Source organism: Podarcis erhardii, assembly GCF_964252035.2.
Source record: "Podarcis erhardii genome assembly, chromosome: 11".
In the NCBI taxonomy this organism is placed as follows: Eukaryota; Metazoa; Chordata; class Lepidosauria; order Squamata; family Lacertidae; genus Podarcis; species Podarcis erhardii.
Genome location: NC_138501.1, coordinates 1 through 6,361, shown reverse-complemented (window position 1 = coordinate 6,361; position 6,361 = coordinate 1).

Genomic DNA, 6,361 nt, shown 5'->3' with positions numbered 1-6,361 from the left:
GATCCTGCATTCTGCACGCCCTCAGAGGCCGGGAGAGGCTGGCAGGGACGGGGAACCCAGGTGAGCCCTGGAGAGAGAGGATCCCCTGGGGGATTTGCACTCTGCACGCGCTCAGAGGCCGGAGAGGCTGGCAGGGTGGGGGGCCCCCAGGTGAGCCCGGGAGAGAGAGGTCCCCCTGGGGGGATCTGCACTCTGCACACCCTCAGAGGCCGGAGAGGCTGGGAGGGACGGGGCCCCCAGGTGAGCCCGGGAGAGAGAGGGGCCCCTGGGGGTGGATCCTGCACTCTGCACGCCCTCAGAGGCCAGAGAGGCTGGCAGGGACGGGGCCCCCAGGTGAGCCCGGGGAGAGAGAGAGGCCCCTGTGGTGATCTGCACTCTGCACGTCCTCAGAGTCTGGAGAGGCTGGCAGGGACGGGGCCCCCAGGTGAGCCCGGGAGAGAGAGGGGCCCCTGGGGGATTTGCACTCTGCACACTCTCAGAGGCCGGAGAGGCTGGCAGGGACGGGGCCCCAAGGTGAGCCCGGGAGAGGGAGGGGCCCCTGGGGGGGGGATTTGCACTCTGCACGCCCTCAGAGGCCAGAGAGGCTGGCAGGGACGGGGCCCTCATGTGAGCCCGGGAGAGAGAGGGGCCCCTGGGGGGATCTGCACTCTGCACAGCCTCAGAGGCCGGAGAGGCTGGAAGGGACGGGGCCCCCAGGTGAGCCCGGGAGAGAGAGAGGGGGGCCCCTGGGGGGATCTGGATTCTGCACACCCTCAGAGGCCAGAAAGGCTGGCAGGGACGGGGCCCCCAGGTGAGCCCAGGATAGAGAGGGGCCCCTGGGGGGATCTGCACTCTGCACAGCCTCAGAGGCCGGAGAGGCTGGAAGGGACGGGGCCTCCAGGTGACCCCGGAGAGAGAGGGGCCCCTGGGGGGTATCTGCACTCTGCACGCCCTCAGAGGCCAGAAAGGCTGGCAGGGACGGGGCCCCAGGTGAGCCCAGGAGAGAGAGGGGCCCCTGGGGGGATCTGCACTCTGCACACCCTCAGAGGCCGTAGAGGCTGGCAGGGACGGGGCCCCCAGGTGAGCCCGGGAAAGAGAGGGGCCCCTGGGGGGATTTACACTCTGCACGCCCTCAGAGGCCGGAGAGGCTGGCAGGGGCAGGGACCCCAGGTGAGTCTGGGAGAGAGAGGGGCCCCTGGGGGATTTGCACTCTGCACGCCCTCAGAGGCCGAAGAGGCTGGCAGGTGCAGGGACCCCAGGTGAGCCCGGGAGAGAGAGGGGCCCCTGGGCGATTTGCACTCTGCACACCCTCAGATTCCGGAGAGGCTGGCAGGGACGGGGCCCTCAGGTGAGCCCGGGAGAGAGAGGGGCCCCTGGGGGGATCTGCACTCTGCACGCCCTTAGAGGCCCTAGAGGCTGGCAGGGACGGGGCCCTCAGGTGAGCCCGGGAGAGAGAGGGTCCCCTGGTGGGATCTGCACTCTGCACGCCCTCAGAGGCCGGAGAGGTTGGCAGGGACGGGGCCCCCAGGAGAGCCCGGGAGCGAGAGGGGCCCCTGGGGGATTTGCACTCTGCACGCCCTCAGAGGCCGGAGAGGCTTGCAGGGATGGGGCCCCCAGGTGAGCCCGGGAGAGAGAGAGGGGGGGCCCTGGTGGGATCTGCACTCTGCACGCCCTCAGAGGCCAGAGAGGCTGGCAGGGACGTTGTCCCCAGGTGAGCCCGGGAGAGAGAGGGGCCCCTGGGGGGATCAGCACTCTGCACGCCCTCAGAGGCGAGAGAGGCTGACAGGGGGAGGGCCGTCAGGTGAGCCCGGGAGAGAAAGGGGCCCCTGGGGGTGGATCCTGCACTCTGCACGCCCTCAGAGGCCGGATAGGCTGACAGAGGGAGGGCCCTCAGGTGAGCCTGGGAGAGAGAGGGGCCCCTGGGGGATTTGCACTCTGCACGCCCTCAGAGGCCGGAGAGGCTGGCAGGGACGGGGCCCCCAGGTGAGCCCGGGAGAGAGAGGGGCCCCTGGGGGGATCTGCACTCTGCACGCACTCAGAGGCCGGAGAGGCTGGCAGGGACGGGGCCCTCAGGTGAGCCCGGGAGAGAGAGTGGCCCCTGGGGGATTTGCACTCTGCACGCCCTCAGAGGCCGGAGAGGCTGCCAAGGACGGGGCCCCCAGGAGAGCCCGGGAGAGAGAGGGGCCCCTGGGGGATTTGCACTCTGCACGCCCTCAGAGGCCGGAGAGGCTCGCAAGGACGGGGCCCCCAGGAGAGCCTGGGAGATAGAGGAGCCCCTGGGGGATTTGCACTCTGCACGCCCTCAGAGGCTGGAGAGGCTGGCAGGGACGGGGCCCCCAGGAGAGTCCGGGAGAGAGAGGGGCCCCTGGGGAATTACTCTGCACGCCCTCAGAGGCCGGAGAGGTAGGCAGGGACCGGGCCCCCAGGTGAGCCCGGGAGAGAGAGGGGCCCCTGGGGTGATCTGCACTCTGCACGCCCTCAGAGGCCAGTGAGGCTGGCAGGGATGGGGCCCCCAGGTGAGCCCGGAAGCGAGAGAGAGGGGCCCCTGGGGGGATCTGCACTCTGCACGCCCTCAGAGGCCGGAGAGGCTGGCAGGGACGGGGCCCACAGGTGAGCCCGGGAGAGAGAGGGGCCCCTGGTGGGATCTGCACTCTGCACGCCCTCAGAGGCCAGTGAGGCTGGCAGGGACGCGGCCCCCAGGTGAGCCCAGAAGCGAGAGAGAGGGGCCCCTGGGGGGATCTGCACTCTGCGCACCCTCAGAGTCCAGAGAGGCTGGCAGGGACGGGGCCCCCAGGTGAGCCCGGGAGAGAGAGGGGGCCCCTGGGGGGATCTGCACTCTGCACGCCATCAGAGGCTGGAGAGGCTGGCAGGGGCGGGGACCCCAGGTGAGCCTGGGAGAGAGAGGTGCCCCTGGGGGATTTGCACTCTGCACGCCCTCAGACGCCGGAGAGGCTGGCAGGGCGGGGCCCCCAGGTGAGCCTGGGAGAGAGAGGGGCCCCTGGGGGATTTGCACTCTGCACACCCTCAGAGGCCGGAGAGGCTGGCAGGGACGGGACCCCCAGGGGCCCCTGGAGGGTGGATCCTGCTCTCTGCACGCCCTCAGAGGCCAGAGAGGCTGGCAGGGACGGGGCCCTCAGGTGAGCCCGGGAGAGGGAGGGGCCCCTGGGGGGATTTGGACTCTGCATGCCCTCAGAGGCCGGAGAGGCTGGCAGGGACGGGGCCCTCAGGTGAGCCCGGGAGAGAGAGAGAGGGGCCCCTGGGGGGATCTGCACTCTGCACGCCCTCAGAGGCCGGAGAGGCTGGCAGGGACGGGGCCCCAAGGTGAGCCGGGAGAGAGAGAGAGGGCCCCTGGGGGGATCTGCACTCTGCACGCCCTCAGAGGCTGGAGAGGCTGGCAGGGACGGGACCCCCAGGTGAGCCCGGGAGAGAGAGGGGCCCCTGGGGATTTGCACTCTGCACGCTCTCAGAGGCTGTAGAGGCTGGCAGGGACGGGGCCCACAGTTGAGCCAGGGAGAGAGAGGGGGCCCCTGGGGGGATTTGGACTCTGCACGCCCTCCGAGGCCGGAGAGGCTGGCAGGGGCAGGGACCTCAGGTGTGTCTGTGAAAGAGAGGGGCCTCTGGGGGATTTGCACTCTGCACGCCCTCAGAGGCCGGAGAGGCTGGCAGGGACGGGGCCCCCAGGTGAGCCTGGGAGAGAGAGGGGCCCCTGGGGGATTTGCACTCTGCACGCCCTCAGAGGCCGGAGAGGCTGGCAGGGACGGGGCCCCCAGGTGAGCCCGGGAGAGAGAGGGGCCCCTGGGGGGATCTGCACTCTGCACGCACTCAGAGGCCGGAGAGGCTGGCAGGGACGGGGCCCTCAGGTGAGCCCGGGAGAGAGAGTGGCCCCTGGGGGATTTGCACTCTGCACGCCCTCAGAGGCCGGAGAGGCTGCCAAGGACGGGGCCCCCAGGAGAGCCCGGGAGAGAGAGGGGCCCCTGGGGGATTTGCACTCTGCACGCCCTCAGAGGCCGGAGAGGCTCGCAAGGACGGGGCCCCCAGGAGAGCCTGGGAGATAGAGGAGCCCCTGGGGGATTTGCACTCTGCACGCCCTCAGAGGCTGGAGAGGCTGGCAGGGACGGGGCCCCCAGGAGAGTCCGGGAGAGAGAGGGGCCCCTGGGGAATTACTCTGCACGCCCTCAGAGGCCGGAGAGGTAGGCAGGGACCGGGCCCCCAGGTGAGCCCGGGAGAGAGAGGGGCCCCTGGGGTGATCTGCACTCTGCACGCCCTCAGAGGCCAGTGAGGCTGGCAGGGATGGGGCCCCCAGGTGAGCCCGGAAGCGAGAGAGAGGGGCCCCTGGGGGGATCTGCACTCTGCACGCCCTCAGAGGCCGGAGAGGCTGGCAGGGACGGGGCCCACAGGTGAGCCCGGGAGAGAGAGGGGCCCCTGGTGGGATCTGCACTCTGCACGCCCTCAGAGGCCAGTGAGGCTGGCAGGGACGCGGCCCCCAGGTGAGCCCAGAAGCGAGAGAGAGGGGCCCCTGGGGGGATCTGCACTCTGCGCACCCTCAGAGTCCAGAGAGGCTGGCAGGGACGGGGCCCCCAGGTGAGCCCGGGAGAGAGAGGGGCCCCTGGGGGGATCTGCACTCTGCACGCCATCAGAGGCTGGAGAGGCTGGCAGGGGCGGGGACCCCAGGTGAGCCTGGGAGAGAGAGGTGCCCCTGGGGGATTTGCACTCTGCACGCCCTCAGACGCCGGAGAGGCTGGCAGGGCGGGGCCCCCAGGTGAGCCTGGGAGAGAGAGGGGCCCCTGGGGGATTTGCACTCTGCACACCCTCAGAGGCCGGAGAGGCTGGCAGGGACGGGACCCCCAGGGGCCCCTGGAGGGTGGATCCTGCTCTCTGCACGCCCTCAGAGGCCAGAGAGGCTGGCAGGGACGGGGCCCTCAGGTGAGCCCGGGAGAGGGAGGGGCCCCTGGGGGATTTGGACTCTGCATGCCCTCAGAGGCCGGAGAGGCTGGCAGGGACGGGGCCCTCAGGTGAGCCCGGGAGAGAGAGAGAGGGGCCCCTGGGGGGATCTGCACTCTGCACGCCCTCAGAGGCCGGAGAGGCTGGCAGGGACGGGGCCCCAAGGTGAGCCCGGGAGAGAGAGAGAGGGGCCCCTGGGGGGATCTGCACTCTGCACGCCCTCAGAGGCTGGAGAGGCTGGCAGGGACGGGACCCCCAGGTGAGCCCGGGAGAGAGAGGGGCCCCTGGGGGATTTGCACTCTGCACGCTCTCAGAGGCTGTAGAGGCTGGCAGGGACGGGGCCCACAGTTGAGCCAGGGAGAGAGAGGGGCCCCTGGGGGGATTTGGACTCTGCACGCCCTCCGAGGCCGGAGAGGCTGGCAGGGGCAGGGACCTCAGGTGTGTCTGTGAAAGAGAGGGGCCTCTGGGGGATTTGCACTCTGCACGCCCTCAGAGGCCGGAGAGGCTGGCAGGGACGGGGCCCCCAGGTGAGCCTGGGAGAGAGAGGGGCCCCTGGGGGATTTGCACTCTGCACACCCTCAGAGGCCGGAGAGGCTGGCAGGGACGGGGCCCCCAGGTGAGCCTGGGAGAGAGAGGGGCCCCTGGGGGGATCGGCACTCTGCACACCCTCTGAGGCAGGAGAGGCTGGCAGGGACGGGGCCCTCAGGTGAGCCCTGGAGAGAGAGGGGCCCCTGGAGGGTGGATCCTGCACTCTGCACGCCCGCAGAGGCCAGAGAGGCTGGCAGGGACGGGGCCCTCAGGTGAGCCCGGGAGAGGGAGGGGCCCCTGGGGGAATTTGGACTCTGCACGCCCTCAGAGGCCGGAGAGGCTGGCAGGGGCAGGGACCCCAGGTGAGCCCGGGAGAGAGAGAGTGGGGCCCTGGGGGGATCTGCACTCTGCACGCCCTCAGAGGCCGTAGAGGCTGGCAGGGACGGGGCCCCCAGGTGAGCCCGGGAGAGAGAGAGGGGCCCCTGGGGGGATCTGCACTGTGCACGCCCTTAGAGGCAGGAGAGGCTGGCAGGGACGGGGCCCTCAGGTGAGCCCTGGAGAGAGAGGGGCCCCTGGAGGGTGGATCCTGCACTCTGCACGCCCTCAGAGGCCAGAGAGGCTGGCAGGGACAGGGCCCTGAGGTGAGCCCGGGAGAGGGAGGGGCCCCTGGGGGAATTTGGACTCTGCACGCACTCAGAGGCTGGAGAGGCTGGCAGGTACGGGGCCCCCAGGTGAGCCCGGGAGAGAAAGAGGGGGGCCCCTGGGGGGATCTGCACTCTGCACGCCCTCAGAGGCCGGAGAGGCTGGCAGGGACGGGGCCCCCCAGGTGAGCCCGGGAGAGAGAGAGAGGGGCCCCTGGGGGGATCTGCACTCTGCACGCCCTCAGAGGCCGGAGAGGCTGGCAGGGGCAGTG